At 36.8% G+C, this 17,922-nt stretch overlaps 1 protein-coding gene across 3 annotated transcripts in view; it reads right to left on the reverse strand.

Moving 5' to 3' along the window:
* Nucleotides 1-17,922, reverse strand: part of Grid2 (glutamate ionotropic receptor delta type subunit 2) — a 1,393,268-nt gene that overhangs the window by 554,563 nt on the left and 820,783 nt on the right. The gene's annotated exons all lie outside the window — the stretch shown is intronic.

Below are 17,922 nucleotides of genomic sequence, written 5' to 3' on the forward strand. Positions count from 1 at the left end.
AACCCATGTGTCTAGGCTGGGCAAGGTATCTCTCCACATAGAATGGGCTCTACTAAGTCAGTTTGTGCATAAGAGTTGGATCTTGGACCCACCGCCAGTCATAACCCAGACCCAGAAAGACAAATATAGTATGTACTTTCTCATAAGTGATACCAGACATAATGAAAAAGATACCCAGCCTATAATCCACAACCCCAGAGAAGCTAATACCCTCTTCAAGAAACAAATGGAACCAGATGCACAGATCCACAGCTAACCATTGGACTGAGCTCCTGGGGTACAATTGCAGTGAGGGAGGCATGATAATATGAACAAAGGAGTCAAGATCATGATGGGGAAAAACACTGAATCAGCTGACCCAAGAGAGCTAGTGAGGGATCACTGACTCAGGTCTGACAAATGGGGAACCTGCATAAGACCAAACTAGATCCCTATAGGTGACAATGGTGTGGCTGGGAAAGTACTTATTTTTAAACACACACACTATTTTATTTTGGCATTTGTTGTTGTGATCAGATACTACAACAAAAGAAACTTAGAGAATGAAAGTATTTAATTCATCTTATACTTTCAGGTCACAGTCCAGGCAGGAACTCAAGGCAGGAACTTGGAACAGGTACCATGTTAAAATGATGTTTGCTGGCTTGCTTTCTAGCTCCCTCCCTCCCAGGCATGCTTAGCTGGCTGTCTTATACAGCCAGGGACCAGGCTAGGTGCTGTGGACCAGACCACAGAATTATTCACATTCTTCATGAGTCAATCCATCACAGGTTGCTTAGCTCCTGAAGGACATACCTTATTTAGCAAGGCATGAGGAATATTGTCATCAGAGATTCATATCTCAGCCTTATCTGCAAGACAATAAGGAATATTGTCTTCTGAATGTGTTAAGCTATCTCCATTGCAGACTTCTTGTGTGGAGAGATTTTTCCTTCACATTACAGCTTGGGGATTCTTCCCCCTAACACTACACTGTGTTAATCGCTTTCTGAGAACAATTTTCTCCTATGCATTGGTATAATGGATGAATCCCTCAAAGTACGTGTGATTCTGGCAAGAAAGTAATCATAATTAATACTCTTGTTCTCTCAACCATGTCTTTGTATAAACTGAGAAGTCTGTACCTCTGTGGTTATCTTCCTTGGCAGACAGTGGGTCAATGTTAGTATCTGGGTAAAAAGACCTCAACTGAGACATTCACAGATGACCATGGGCAAAAAATATGGCATTATGAACTTGTTGAGCCATAGCTTTCAGATAGATAGAGAACAAAAGTGTCCCAGATTCTCTCTTCCAGGAGATAGGAAAGTGCTATCCCAAGCTAACCTCATATTAACCTTAAAGCATGCCTATTCTTCACTTGCCAGTCTACTAACAATAGATCTGTATCTTAAAGTTGTCATTGGGCACTGTGCCCTCCCTGTCATGGTTTTGCTCCTTTGGCCTTGGACCCTTGTGTTGCCATGGTATATGGCTCTGTTGCTTATTACTTGCTCTAGGGATGTGCTTTTGACCAAGGAGAAGAAGGTTTAGAATAGAAGAAGCATGGAGAAGTTAAAAGTAGGATAGGATTATTAGAGTAGAAAGAGAAGAATAAAAAGTACATGAAATAAAGACCATGCCCATCAGAATGTGTGTGAAGTTACTATAGAAATCTTTTACCCTCTTTTTCACTCCTGAAAAGCATTTCACCTTTGGAACACTGTGTAGGGACTGGAGCAGGTCTCTTAGCATTTACAGCTAGGGATGATGCTACCTACAGAGTGCAGTGTTCTCCTGTGTCAGTTAATAATCAAAATCATAACCCCTAGACATGCTCACAGGCATTTGACCCAGGCAATTCTTTAATCATTACTTTCCTGTCACACCCATCTAGGCTGTGTCAAGTTGACTGTTAAAGCTAACTAGAACATACCTCCAGAATTCTGCTGTAGTTTGGATCTGGAATTTTCCCCCAAAGATATGCATGTTAAAATAAATCTGTATAGTTATCCTGTAACAAGCTTGGAAAATAAGGGGGAAATCACTAAATACTAATAAAATTTTGGCCAACAAATGGGTAGACTTGGATTAACCTGTGAATCATCTTGGACAGTAAATGTATACAATAGTTCAAGAATATCTGTTTCCAAGGCATTTTTGTTTTTGAACTTATGAGAAGGTATAAGAACTTGCAAAGGCCATGGCCTCATAGGAAGAATTAAATCCTCAGGGCATAACTTAGAAGGGAATATAGAATACTGATATCTCTCACCCTCTCTTTCCTTTTCATTCATCTGTGGAGCTAATGGGCTTTATTGTGCCTTGCATTCCTACAATGATCACCTGTCTCAGTCCTGCTTAAAAGCAATAGGATCAAATGACTCCAACTCTCCACCAATTATCCTTCCTTCTTTGTAAGTTTGTTATCTCCGTTATTGTGCAATGATAGTGGAAAACCGACTTGTGCAAAGGCTTAGTATTAAATATAATCTTCAAAGAGCTGAGAAAACAGAAATCTCTGAAGACTGGAGCCCTACACATTTAAAGGGGTGCTTAGTCTATATCCTATTATTGAAGGAGTTAAGAAAATATAGATATAGAGCCTCAGTATGTGATCATTACAGCCACATTTCTTGTGGAATATAGGGTCAGACATGATTGAACATCTGCTTTATAGCTCTCCCTTGCTTAAGCATATCCTGCCTTTCCAAAAAAAATACAACAGTGTTTCTAGTCACAAACATTTGATTTATTTCTATCATTCATGTTTCCAAATTTCTTCAGTAAAATATCATTACTAAGACTTAAATTCATACATTGGAAGTGTGTCTTTGATGAAATTTGACATTTGTGTTTAGCTGAATTGATTTCAGACATCAAGATTTCTGCGTTTTAAAGGAGCATAGATTTCTCTGGTTTCTTCCTCAGTACCCTGAAAACCTAGTGAGTGATAGATTAACTCTTGTTCATTTTGATGCCTAATGTGATTAATTGAAGCTATGTTCATACTTCAATTATCATTACTTGAAAATCTAGTGATACTTAAATCCCTTTACAGTTTAGAATCTTATTCCTACAAGGTAATAGATAGTTCATCTTGATTGTCAAATTGATTGGACCTGGAGATAAGGAAGAGAAATGGCTATTGGTTACTCCTCAACAGTGTTTCTGGGAAAAGATTAACTGAGAATAGGAAACTCTCCCCTGGAATGGGCCCCATCATCTGTCAATGGCCCGGTTATGAAAAGGTCTGAGGGAAAGGCAGAAGGCAGTGCTGCTGGCCCACTGCCCTTGCTTTTGCTGATGAGTGTGTCATTCCCTGTTGCTGCTTTCCTAGGCTAACATGAGGACCCAGCTTCTTGGGCTTTTAAAGGTGAGTTGAAGACCAGTGACTATCCAAGAAACTCCCAGCTCCAACACCAGCGTGGAACTGTGGTGGCTTCAGTTGAGGACTGAGTGTTAACAGGTTCTCTGACACTCCAGTATTCAAATTCCCATTTGCTGATATCTCAACCCCTATGGTGTAAGGAGTTAAGCCAACCTACAAAAGCCTCCTTGAAAACACATATTCTCTCCTGGCTTTTTGGTTCAGATCAAATGCTACAGTATATTCATTCTTAGTTCTGTTTCTTACAGAATACAGGGTTGTTAGGTCAAACAAATTAACTAGTTTTCATTCCAGGTAGACTATCATTAATTTTTTTCATTTATTCATAGAATATAATATTAGTTATTTAAATATTTATAATCAAAGAATGTAACTGAGACCTGCTTGGAGTAAAAGAAGAAAGGAGGCAACCATATCTATTTGTCTGTTGTATTTTAGAACTTTTCTCTCATTCTCTGAGACTTTATCTTTCCTGGCATCATGACCTTAAGGGTCACGAGTCTACACATCAGTTCTCAGCCAGACTCTTGGGCCAGTGCCAGCTTCTTCCAATAGGCTGCTACTGTTGGACTTTTTCCTGCTACCTCATTCCACACACTCACATTCTGGTCAGAGATAATGAAGCTGATGAATGACTGCATACAGTAGCTGCAGTGGTCAGTTGCAGCCTAAGTAGTCAACCACAGGTTTAGATGATTTGCACAGCTTTGTCCACAGGCAATTGCGCTTATCTCAGAGCAGGTTGTCACCTTCTATGGATACAAGTGAAAAGATGCGGCACTCTTCTTTTCTATTGTACCACCAGGCACCCAGGGAGCCTTGGTATGTGGTGATCTTTCCTTTTCACACTAAATAGCATTATGTCTTCTTTTTGGCATTTCTTTCTGTCCAATTTATTTATAACATCTGAGGCCACTTGGTTGTCCTTTTGATAACAGTAAAGAATGTCACTGCTCAAGAGTGTATTCCATCATGAAGTGGAGACTTTTATGAGAAAAATGCTGTTTAAAAGTGTGACTTGCAATTAATTACAATGTAGCTATTACTGAATGCATATGTTCTATATCTAGAGGTAACAATTCAGTAATAGTCAACTGCTTATATTGTTTATCCATTTTCCAGCAATACAAAATAAAGACTCTCTTGTTTGTTTGTCCTGTTAAAGTAAAAAATAATTTAGAAAAAAGGAAAACAACATGAAGTATAGTTTTTTTTTTAACATAGTGCAAGAGATATAATCCACAAAATGTCATAAAATGAATGACAGACATAAATAGCTACCATATAATACATTTCTAACATTTATTTTTTGGTACATTATTAAGATCAGTAGAATTCTTAATTGATGACAAGGATAAGAAATACACTTTCAGTTTACTTCCTACAGATTTAAATTCTTGCTATCCACTGAAACTCATTGTTTTTTAAAATTAGTATATGTACATTATGATAGTTAAAATGCTTCCCAAAAGTTACTCTCTCTTTAAAGCTATTATCAAGAAACTAATCTGGGTGTCTTACTCAAACACAGTGTTATTTCATCTCAGTGGAAGACACCTGTCGCACTGCCATTGCTGCAGAATCCTTTGCTCTTAATGATCTAATTGCCACAGCCTGGCATGGAAGACAACAAAGCCTTTGTTAGCTTCTTCAATTCATTCTAGCTTTAATGTGACTTCTGCTTTTGATGCTAAGGACAGAGCTTAGCTTGCTTGGGGCAACGTGTCATCTTCATTTCACACTATCCAGAAAGGGCTTCCTCCACTTCCTACTTGTTATTAAACCTAATTGGAAAACCTTAAATCTCTTGTACCTTTCCTGGTATCTTTTATATGTCTTGGTTTTTTTTCTACATGTATCAAAAACAAGCATTCTTTCCAATCAGATGGTTAATGAGATTAAGATGCCAACATGAAAATATGAAGCAAACTTCTGGTGTTTTGATTGAATTTTGCCGTGTGTATATTATACTAGGATGCTGTTAAGACATAAGAGGCAAAGAAATATCAGGATATATTATTTGTATGTCTTTCTTGTCAGGGAACTCCGTAAACATAGCTCATTATCATATTCATATATAAATTTGATAAAACTATAACTATAAATATATTTGAAGAAGGATTCTACACCTTTAATAAAAGAAAGAAAATGTCCAGACCTTTATTTGCATATCTTTGTGTGAAGGAGAAGACACAGCCAAAGAGGATGGCATTTATCTAAAAGTTGAGTCTTGGTCCTTTCAACAAACTAAAGATTTCCCAGGCAAGACACTGAATCCTCCAAACTCACAACTCTATACATGGCAGGCAGAGATGTTACACCAAACTTGGCTATTCTGTCTCTAATTTTGGGTTTTCCTTAAATACTAAGGGGGAAATCAAGAAAATTTACTTTTAAGAAGTTGCATATGTTTCTGTATTTTAAAATGTAGATCCACCTCATAAGATAATAAAATGCAAAATATAGTAAAACTTGTATAATTTGTCTAATGCTATTTGAACAGACAAGGAATGATGTCTAGGAATAAGAAACTGCTAAAACCATAGGAAAGCAAAGAAGGCAAATAGAAACTATTCTATAGCTTTCTCTAAAAAGTCACTTAGGATGAGATACCATCCTATGTTAGAAATGTGTTTCTCATGAAGTAACTGTACACTTTCCAATTTTCTTTGTGAGGAAAATTATATATTAATACAATGTGTTCTCCATAAGAGGGAGGAGTATGACAATTTTCCATAGCCCTGAACAAAAATTGTCTCCTGCTTAATGGAGGCATACTTATTCAAATCATGCCATTGTTCCAAATGACTACAATCAGCCATTCTGAAATGTCTGAGCCTGGGACTGAATGATTTCTCCTCTCAGTCCAGGATACGATTCATAACAACCTTGAAAGAGTAAAGAAGAGAAATTCCCTGGCAAAGCATTACCAATACGTTTCCATTTAAAGCACAAAACTGCTTTTATTCAGGTACTCGAGGGTATTACAACCTTCTGCAGCTTCTGACTGAACAACACTTCAGAAATGTCTGAGTGATGAGAGCCATTCTCATCAGGACGAGCCAGTCACTTACTCATGGTGATTACATTCAGACAGATGCCTTCATCTTATTAATTACACATTGCCAAGCATGGCTCACACTAATCCCAGTTGTTTGTTGAATTATGCTAAAATAGGATTCACTTCTCACCCTTGATTATTGAAAAAGAACTTCCAAAATGCTATTTTGCTTTGACAATAAAATTTAATAGTCCTGAAAATGGCATATTTACTGAACTTTAAAAATCAAAATTACCACCAATGAACTTAAAGACCCTTTGCTCTATCTGAATCACTATGATTGATAAAGTGCTACCAATTACTCAAGCAACATCTTTATCTCATATTGTATGTAGCTCTAAACAGCACCAGCTTCTTGTACAACTTCATAAGATAACTTATGAGAAGCATGAAAATTTAATGGTGACATCCTTATATGATTTGCTGGTACAAATGTTGCACAAAGGTTATGGGAGTAACCAAACACTATCTGATTGGAATTCAGGCCAACTACATGAGATGGAACCCACTTCCCTGGGTGGGCAAGAACCGGAGACTACATAGACCATGTTTCTACTCTGCTAAAGAAATGTAGCAATAAAGTGACTCTGAATGAAAGTCTGCTATGCTCATAATTAACATCTGTCTCAGCCATCAACAAGGAAGCTTCTTTCTGCAGTAGATGGGAACAAATACAGAGAAGTACAACTGGACAATGTGCATAAAGTGAGAGACCTTGGAACTCTCAGTCTGAAATGGAATGTCTCCATCAAATCCCTTCCCTTGAGACTCAGGGCACTGAGGAAAAGAAGGCAGAAAAATTGTAAGAGACAGTAAAGATGGAAGACATTAAGGAAACAGCCTTCAAGACACAAAAGAACTGACACACATAGAAACTCTTAGAGACTGGCAGCATACACAGGGCTGCTCAGGGCTGGGCCTAATGGGATCCCAGTGCTAAGAGGGGAAATAGACACAGCCTCCATTCCTAACCCAGAAACTATCTGCAGTTGATAACTGCTCCCAAAGGAAATTAGTTTTCTCCAATGGAGTTTCATTGGGTACACAAACCACACTTAAGGGTAGGCCCCATGCCAAGCAGTAGATGAACAACATAAAACAACTCCATGATATTTCTGGAGGTTTTTTGTTTCACTAAGCTTTTTCTGGGCATTTTTTTCTTCAAAGATATTTTCTTATATATTATGGTTTTATTTTTTTATTTTGGGTATTCTCATGAGCATAAATGCACATAATAGTTATATATGTGAGATCCTAATATGGAGATTTCATTTTGGAATAATATATACATTTACTACCTTGAAACTACCACCTTAAAAAACTGGCTTTTAGAATTGTGGGTATAGGTTTAATGTTTCAATTAAAAAATATTTATGTGTTTATAAATTTTGTAGTTCTGAATGTCCTTCCCTTAGAAACAGTGCTATAATGACAGACACACAGTTAGGTCATAGCCATATAGGAAAACACTCCAAGTTATTTGGCAATGCAAGCTACATTCTGAACAGTTCAGTTGTATGGTGTATAAAATAGCATATAGGTAGCATCATATGCAATAACAGCATACTGCACATACCAGCATAAAAATCCACATATGGTTCTCTGGAAACAGCAAGAATAGGGGTTGCTTATTTTTATTCCAATCTGCTATCTCTTCTGAAGAAAGAAACTAATGGTGGAAATTTTAAAGGGACAAGAATATACATTTAGGTTACCCCAAATTCTCAAAAGCAAGTCCTTCTAAAAGAATACATCTAGTAAAACTGGAGAAATAAATATCAATCATTTCTCAGTCACCATAGAACATCTTACTGAAGTTTCAAGTATTAATGGTGCCATGTTAGCTACAGGTGTAATATGTACTCATTTAAAAGTGATACAAGTTACTGAAGAGGGTTGCAGAAGACAGAAAAAAAACAGTCAAGTAGCTGCTGCTTAAAACCATGATTATAGGCTGCTCCATCATCAATACAGATGCAGTATTACTTTGAATGGCAGATTCCATTTTAACATGAAACAATGTGTCACAGAGCTCTACTGATAAATGCTGTCAGATTCTGTGCCTAGGACTGTACAAGGTGTGAGATCATCATAACTGCATAGTATCCTTGTAAAGGGATAATTTATAACCCCCTTAGGGAAACCAGATGAGCCTGAGAAAATAAAAAAGTGTGCAATCAATATCTGAGCAGACTGCAGAGCAATTCAGATGTTGGAAATGCTGGGAGTATGAGACGGACTGGAAATACCCTGAGATTAGGTGTCTATTGAGCCTAGCATGTTGTAAATGTGAAAATGTAATGCCTGGGTCTGCTAAGAGTTTATAGATAAAAACTGCCTTCCTTTTTGGCACTTTATAACCACCATAGATGCTTTCATGCCACCTCTTTGAAATAAGCTTCTATACTTGCAACTTACAGACTCACCCACAACAAGGGGCAAGGACTGGGTAAGGACTCTTCTCACTTTTGCCAATTGATAGTCTGGTTTCCTGGAAGAACCATTGTTCTCATATAGACTCCTGCACAATGATTACAGTTTATGACCAAAGCTAAGAAGGTAGTTGTTTACTGGAGAGTGAGTACCATCATATTGCATGTATGAATCTGAACTGCATGGATGTTTTCATTTTGTTTTTTTTTGTGTTTGTTTTTGGGTTGTTGTTGTGTGTGTAAATGGAGTTATTAATTCATCTAGAGAATAAAAAGTCAGAGTCAGATATAGAAGAAAATATCGAGAGATCAGAGAGAAGAAGCAAGCCACAGCATACCTTACCTCCTCAGGATCTCAGCAGACAAGAGAGCAATTTCCTGTTTTTTCCTGCTTATATCCTGCCCAGCTACCTCACTTCCTGCCTGTCTGTACAGACCTCCAGACCTCTATGGTTAGCTAGTGGCAAGCTCCATTCTCTGACCCCCAGATGGGTTTTATTTGTGCAAGAAAGATATTACCAACTGTGTGTGTGTGTGTGTGTGTGTGTGTGTGTGTGTGTGTGTGTGTGTGTGTGTTCCACAGTCTTGGATGAGGAGATGTCTCTCTTCCATTCTGGGTGTGATCTAGTGGAGTAGAAGGAAATTAAAAATTTCCTCTTGTGTCTCTATCTCTTATGCTGTTGGGCCCCACCAAGCAAGTACTCAGTACATGGACCAGATATATTGAAAGAACCTATGAGGCTGTCTATGAACACAGCATGTCTTGCATTCTGCAGGGAAATAGCAGCTATTTTTCTTACAAAAGTTTTTTTCTTAAAAATATTTATTTATATTTTATTTTATGTATATGGCTGTTCTGTCTGAATGTATATATCTGTGCTGCATATGTGCCTGGTGTACAATGAGGTCAGAAAAAGGTGTCTAAAACCTTGGAACTGATTACAGATGGTTGTGAACCACTTTGTGGGTGCTGAAATTGAACTCAGGTCTCCTGCAAGAGCAACAAGTACTCTAAGCTGCTGATTCACTCAACTAGATCTTTACAATAGTTTCTTTCCATAAAAATATGAAATAATCTATCCCACATAGATTGTGGTCTTTTCATACATAAATTACAGCATGCACAATCCTGTTGGCACATAATCATAAAAAGTATATATAATAGGGCTAGTGAGATGGTTTGATAGAGTACTTGCTGCTCCTCCAGAGGTCTCTTGTTCTATTTCCGCACCTACATGGTGGCTAACAACTGTTTGTAACTCCAGTCCCCAGGGATTGATAATACTCTCTTCTAGTCTCTTTAGGCACCAGGCACATATGTAGTACACTGATATACATGCAGACAACAACATATACCCATGCACATAAAATAAATCAATAAATTAACATATGCATATATTGTAGGATTTGATTACTCAACTATGGTGTGAAGAAGTTCCAAGATCAGCCATCTACAAGTTAAAGAATCAGAAAGTAGATTGTATAATACCAGTCTAAACCCCAAAGCACAAGAAACAGGAAAAATATAATAGTGGTCTTTTTTTTTTAAGTTGAATGCCCAAGGACTGAGACCAACAGGGTGACTCTCAACTAGAAGTCGGAGAAGCAATAATAAAGAGTACTTGTCTGAGGGATGCATGTAGGGTTGTCTTAGGTTGAACATGGAGGAAATTTACTCTTTCCTCTGCATTTCCGATCAATTTGGGGCTCAGGAGACTTGATGATCTTCATTCCAATCTTGGGTGAAGGTAGCCTTTTACTTGTACTACCATATGTAATTTCTTCACCAATATCTAACAGTGACGTTCAGAAATAATATTTATCAGTGATCCAAGTATCCCATACAAAGTTCATCATTACATTAGGGAAAACTTTCTAGATTTTGTAGTTCTTCCAGAAAAGCATGGCTATGAAAACCTGGTACTGGAATTCATCTTTGTCAGGCATCTCGGCTGTATTATGGAGGAATCCCCATAATCCCAAACTCCATAAGTGATGGACCTTCTCTCTCTCCAAGAGGTAGTGCATGTTACTTACCAAAACATGGACAACTGAAGAAGAGATCTTAATGCAAAGACAAATAACTCTTTTAGAAAGGCTGGAGAAAAACCTAGCCATCACCCCAAGTAGCAGTGTTCTCCACTCTCCAGCTATGGCACATGGAACATCTTAGAAGCAGGAAAAATCTGCCTGTACAGTGTACTTCAAAGACAGTGGAACTTCCTTCTTCAGTGGTGACTCCTATGATCAATACTCTTTACAATCTAACACTCTCTGAAAATTTCCTAAAGTATGAGTCTTCCTGGAAACCACATGACTTTGTGATACAAAGTATTTCTAGAATACCCATCCTAATAAAAGGTGAAAATCAAATTTATTGTGATTATAAATTATATATAAGGGATGCTGTGATAAAAAGAGGCTAGCAGGTTAATAACATTTTCTGAGATATAAATTCACTGTTCAAATAAGACAGGAAAGTGTGGAGATACAACTCAGTGACAGAGCTCCTGCCTAGCCTGCACAAGGTCCTGGATTTGATCTTCAGCAAACACACATACACACACACACACACACACACACACACACACACAGAGAGAGAGAGAGAGAGAGAGACAGAGACAGAGACAGAGACAGAGACAGAGACAGAGACAGACAGAAACACAGACAGACAGACATACACAGAGAGACTATAAATAAAAAGTGATACATTTTCAAACTATGGCTTCTAAGCTTGATTGATGGACTTATAGAATTTTTAAGTCAGACAAGACATTAAAGAAAACAAAATACTGCATGTTACCACTGTGATGTTGTGTCTAACTATCTGCTCATCACACCTAAGTGAAATCAGTTTCCCCACTTCAGGTGGCAATTTGTTGTTGGAGCAGCAACTGGATTTTGTACTGCTTTGAACTGCAGGAGTGTGTATTCTTAAACAGACATTTAAAAAGTCTCTCACTATGTCATCTGAAAAAATAATTTCCCTTTAACTTTGCTATAAACTTTAGAGACAAATGATATTATATTATATGACTTAGAAATTTAGGCTCACTTTATTTAGAAGCTCTAAGAGTCACATAATCAGTGAATCAGAACTTTACCATAGGCATGGCTGACACCAAAGACTAAGCACCTTTCTAAACTACTACAGGCTGAGTCTAAGCTATCTAGAAAGTAATTATGAACCACAAATACAAAATTATTTCTATTTTTGATGATCCAGTATCTAACTGTGGTAGGTGTTAAGGATGTAAAAACATAAATATATAGTCACACACTTACATTCCAGTGTGATATGTTCACAACTAAGTTATGTGAATGTACTTATTAAACTTCACTTGATTAAAGGAAGAGCATGGTTGACAATAATCTTTTGGATTCTTATGTTAGTGTGCATATATATTTATTAGCCTTTTCACTGAGTATGATAGCACCTACTATGTAACATACCTGGGCAATATAGCAGGCAAAGGATATTTTTTATATGATTAAATAACAGTGCAATGGAAACAGTGACACTCTAAACAAGGACTTTAATTATATCTCTATATAAATACATGAACAAAATATTTGTACAAATATATATATTACATATATTACACAAATATATAATATTGATTTGCTAAAAGGATCATAAGACAGGGTAATGTGAAAAGGAAGGTGTTGTTTAGATAGTCAGGGGTCAGAAAGATTTTGCTGAAGATTACCAGAGAAAGATGTCATCCTTAGCCATTTGAAGCCAAGGCGTTTCCGCTAACTTTCTAAATATAAGACAGTAAAGGAAATTAATTAAAAATAGACCAGAAATTATCTTTATGGTGGTCTTTTAAAAAAGAATGAGCCTTGCAAATAAAGAGAAGCTAGGATTCTTCTAGGTGTCGTTTTGGTGTAGGAGAATGGGAGTGAGTATTCCAAATCTTTCTGAGAAATCCCTACTTCTAAAATCCCAGAACCTTGGCCACATTATCGCAGATGCTTATCTGAAAACAATGTGTAAACACCTTTACAGTGTTTTTCAGCTAGCAGTTCTCAACCTGTGGATCCTGGCCCCTTGGGAGTTGCTTATTGGCTAGCCTGCATATCAGATATTTGCATTACATTCATAACAGTCACAAAATTGCAGTTATGAATAGCAGCAAAAATCATTTTATGGTTGGAGGTCACTACAACATGGGGAAATGTATTAAAGGGTACAGCATTGGGAAGGTTGAGAATCACTACTCTAAGCATTATTGTCTGAATAAGATTGGCTGTGGAGCCAGCTTTAATCCACTTTTCCTGACCTTATTTTCCATCTGAGATAAAGTTCAAAGACTGTAAGGTCAGAGTATTACACATTAATTCTGGAACTCAGTCCTTCGCTATCAAATGTGGTGGTGCTGGCAAATGGAACAAAACAAAATTCAGACAAGCGAAAGCTGTTCTGGAATTCCTCTTCTCTGGAGAATTGTATTGATTCTTTGTGCTATCATTCAGGACAATCTTTCCTTTTCATATAGTTCCATTACAAACTTGGTACTACTGCAATTAATTTGCCTGGAAATTCTGGATTGAGATGAGGCAATGGGAGCAGCAGCATGACTGCAGAATTAGCCACAGAGAAATCATGATGACCTCAAAAACTGGCTTTGAACTTCATTTAATGTTCATCAAGGACACATGGTGCACTGTGAATATGCTATTTTCTGAGTTAAGGATCAGGAAATTATTTAAGCAAGAAAAATAATATCTAGAAAAATATAAAATTGGAAAGCTCTTCATTTTGGTTAGCAACAGTGAGAATTCATCCTTTTCACTTTCCCATCAAACTCATGAGAATGAAGTCCTCATTTCCATAATCCACAGCACAGAGTGATCCAACAGTTAGGATTTTGAAACTGTGGTCAAATCCTAACAGAAACACTCTGCCTGGTTCATGAAGTCTGACAGGGTCCCTGCTGGAGGCGATGAGTATGTGGGCATCATGCTCATTCAGCTCCTGGCCCTGCAACAAATGCTGACTACTTGACAGTTCCTCAGTTAGAAAACCACTCACACTTTCTGAGATGTGGCTAGGTAACAGCGACTGGAACTTTAATTCTGGACAGATAACTATTAAATCTCAGCCGCAGTGACTTGGAGGGCAAGGCTTTCCTTGCTAAGCATCTTTGAATACATCATTCCTATGTCAATGTATGAAGGAACTCCCCCACACATTCACTAAACTCCACCTCCACAACTAATTGATTGTGAGCTTAAAACAGCTAGATTAAGAATTTATTAATTCAGCAGTTTATCAAAATTATGTTTTAGCAGGAAAAATGAGCTCTATAAACAAATGTTATGGTGACTACGGTCACATGTACATGCACATGTATACACACACACTAAATGAATATGCAAACTTTTAAAGTAAAAGGAAAATATTTGAAAATCAAGACTGTTTAAAAACTTTTTTTAAGCAAGGAGGAAAAACATTGAGGCAGGTCTCTTTACTGCGCTGATGCTGTCCTAAAATTCTTCATTGTCTTGCCTCAGCCTTCTGAGTGCTGTAATTACAGGTGTGTGTCACCACATCTGGATTCACAAATTGCTAGGATATAAACATTTATAAAAGGAACCTTAGAGTTAAAAGTTTATAAAGATCCTAACAACCTTTTGTAGAACATCTTCATGGTATTTGCTCCTTGGAGAGCCTCAATCCATTTGTGAAGCTAGAGTGTAGAAATCTGGTCAGTTCCCATGGCTATCTGATATTCTTGAAAAGGATGTATGTTTACATGCAATGATATGCATGAATCATTGTTCCTTTAATGCTAGATAATGAACACAGACTGAATTAAGAGCAGGTCAAAGTGTTTAACTATATTGGCATCAAAACATTATGGACCACACAGGACTTCCAGGGCCAAGAAAGGCTGGAAATCCTTCTTTGCCACCTTCACAAACACAAACATCCATTCACCCCAAACATTCTCAGTCTAGGTAGTCTCTCACCAAACTGTTTTCTGGCTGAGAGACTCTCCTATTTCACTCATGATAGAGGCTGGATAAATGTCCAGGATAGACATTCAAGCAAAATTTTGTTTCTATTGCTGAAAGTCTTTCCATATCCATTGTCACCATGTCCAGGGTAGGTATCAAGCTTGGTCACTTCATTCATATCTTACCATTGCCCTTAAACTCACTTGTTTTAGAACATTGCTACAAAAAAAAAGAGAGAGAGAGAAAGAGAGAGAGAGAGAGAGAGAAAGAAAGAAAGAAAGAAAGAAAGAAAGAAAGAAAGAAAGAAAGAAAGAAAGAAAGAAAACAAGAGGATAGCAACCTGAGGAAAATCCACTCATTCAGTCTGCTAAGGGCTGCTGACAAACACAACCAAAACCACTGCTACAGGGAACTGTTTGTTTTTAACCTTGTATGTGACAAGAGCCCTGCTGGGCAATTCTTCCTCTTTCTGCTGCTTGCCACATTAAGACTCTAGTGTCACAATCTCCAGCATCTTTGATACTCTGTCTCCAACTCTCTCTTAAATGGCTCTATCTCTTAGTATTCAAATATGCTGTTTATTTGCATTCTAAGTGCACTCCTCTATATCTTCTCGAAGATATTTAGTTTCTGCACACATATGTGAACTTGTCACCTTTCATTTCTTTTCTATTGTTGTTGTTGTTCTTTAAATATCAGACATTGTCATCCACTGATATTTGTCTGTCAATAACAAGCGATTAATGTGCTTATGTACTGTGCATGGCTCTGGACTGCTCACTTGCTAACACATGTAGCTTAGGTTAGCTTAACCTCAGCATAGAAATCTAACTAAGACGATGATTTCAGGAAACCCAAATCATAATCATCAATAACATTGATAGGTAAAATGATAAAAAAGCAAATATGGTTTATGTAAGTGTGAATATGTCTACATTCAATTTGAAATGCTATATTACTATATTCTAGAAGTAGGTAAGTTCTCCATAACCTAAATTTGGCTAAAAAATAAAACTGCATTTTGTAGCAATATGTTGAAAACAATTCAAAGATATCTACTATTCATATTTCCAGTCATCATTAGACTAAGGTCAAAGTATACAAACACAAGAAAAAAATAATAGTTCTGAAGCTACAAGGAAAGAGCTAACCACTGTTATTAAATGCAGAAGATAAGGCAATATGGAGGAAGTGAACAAGAATCTACAGATGATTTAAGAATTAAAAACTGAACAAGACAGGTGGATATAAAATTCAATCAAAATATCAGTGCTATTTTAATAGGTTAGCAATAAACAGAAAAAGAAATTTAAAATATGCCATTTTCTAGTCATAGAGAATATAAATTAAATGACAACTCTCTCAAATTCCCAAAATATTTCTAAATGATATGAATAATAATGCATAAAGATACAGTAAATGAAATAGGTACAAATGACTATGTATCATATTGTCCATTTCTGTGTATTTAAACTTTCAGACTAAGCATGATATCTGTGTCATAAGAATGGAAATGAGAATGTGGGCATGTTCTGGGTAACAAAAATGCCCTGGAACTCCATCTTGGAGGAGATCACACTGGTACATACAATTATTGAGATGCATAATACATTTAATGCAATACTTAATATTGTAGGGAGATTGAATTTAAATCAAATCTAAAAAATAGTTGCAAACATAACAGCACTTGAAGAATGGAATTTCATTTTTTCTTTTTGTATTCTTTCTTTTTCTTTTTGTATTTTCATCTTTTCTTTTGTATACAAATAAGATTGTATGGAGTCAAAAGACCTGAGCATAAAAGAAAAAACTGTACAAACCTTTGCAAAATACCGACCCATACATGACTAGAGTAGGGATTTTTGAATAAGAATAAACATCAACAACCATAGAAAAAGTATTCATGACAGAAGCAAATTTAAATGTGCTGAGAATGTTATGAAAAACAAATCTTCAGAGAGGAAAGTAATTCTTGTAATTAAGTAGCAAAGGACAAGTCTTTGGTGTGTTCACATATATCTCTGTATATCTCCTACTATTATTTCTAAAAAAAAAAAAATGACATCTCTACCTTCTCAAAGACAAACCAGACAAAACAACAACAACAACAAACCCCCACAAAACAAAACTTGAAAGGCGCATGAAGTGGAAGAGAAATAGGAGATGTCACAATAGGAAGCAAATGTTTTAGAGCTAGGGAATTTAAACTGAGACCATGAAGCTACATGATTACCTCAACATATTAACAGAAGCTTAGAAGTCTGACACACCAGGATGTGTTCGGATGATGGGGCAGCAAGAACTTACTAGTGTGTTAAGTGAAAGTTGGTACGTTTCAATAAAGGGGTTTGATACTACCCAGGAATGTTCTTCTATTGCAGTTCTCTTCCACGCACAAAAATGTATGCAAAAGTGCAACAGTATATAGCCAATAAATACATGTGAGAACAGTGCAAGTACTTTGCTGATAGCTATCAAAATATAAACAGTGTAAAAAATCCTGGCACATTCATATAATAGAAAAATGCAACAACTTAGACTAATGAATTTCTACTATATGCTCCAACAAGGATGAATAAGACAAACGAGGTAGAATTTTAGAATAGAAAAATAATATGCAAGACTGAGTACAGCCTGAATACTAGCAAATTTTACTTCATAAGGTGATAAAGTAATTTGAACTATGACCCAGTGGCCACATTAATTCAGACTAATGGTTCCACTACAGTGATCAGGCTTTCCATTGAGGGAGTACTTGATGGTGTTCCCTGTACGTTCTTTCCTTTTTGACCACGGTAGGGATGGTTTCCTTTAGAACAATTCACTATAGTATTCTCTGTTTATGCCATTTTCTGTATCTTTGAATTCTTCAGTAGCAAACAAAGATGAAAATGCACAATGATACTTTAACTCAGCACGAACTTATTGAAGAATTGTTGTTTCCAGTAATAACACCTCCTAAAATTGACTGTTCTCCTGACACGTCTCCACACAGAAGTTTGTTCAGTCACTCTCAACACAGTCAAACCTTAGACACCAAACTCAGACACTTATCAGCTCTGTATACAAACTCACCATCAGTTCCTCCCCAA

Source organism: Cricetulus griseus, chromosome 8 (assembly GCF_003668045.3).
Source record: "Cricetulus griseus strain 17A/GY chromosome 8, alternate assembly CriGri-PICRH-1.0, whole genome shotgun sequence".
Lineage (NCBI taxonomy): Eukaryota > Metazoa > Chordata > Mammalia > Rodentia > Cricetidae > Cricetulus > Cricetulus griseus.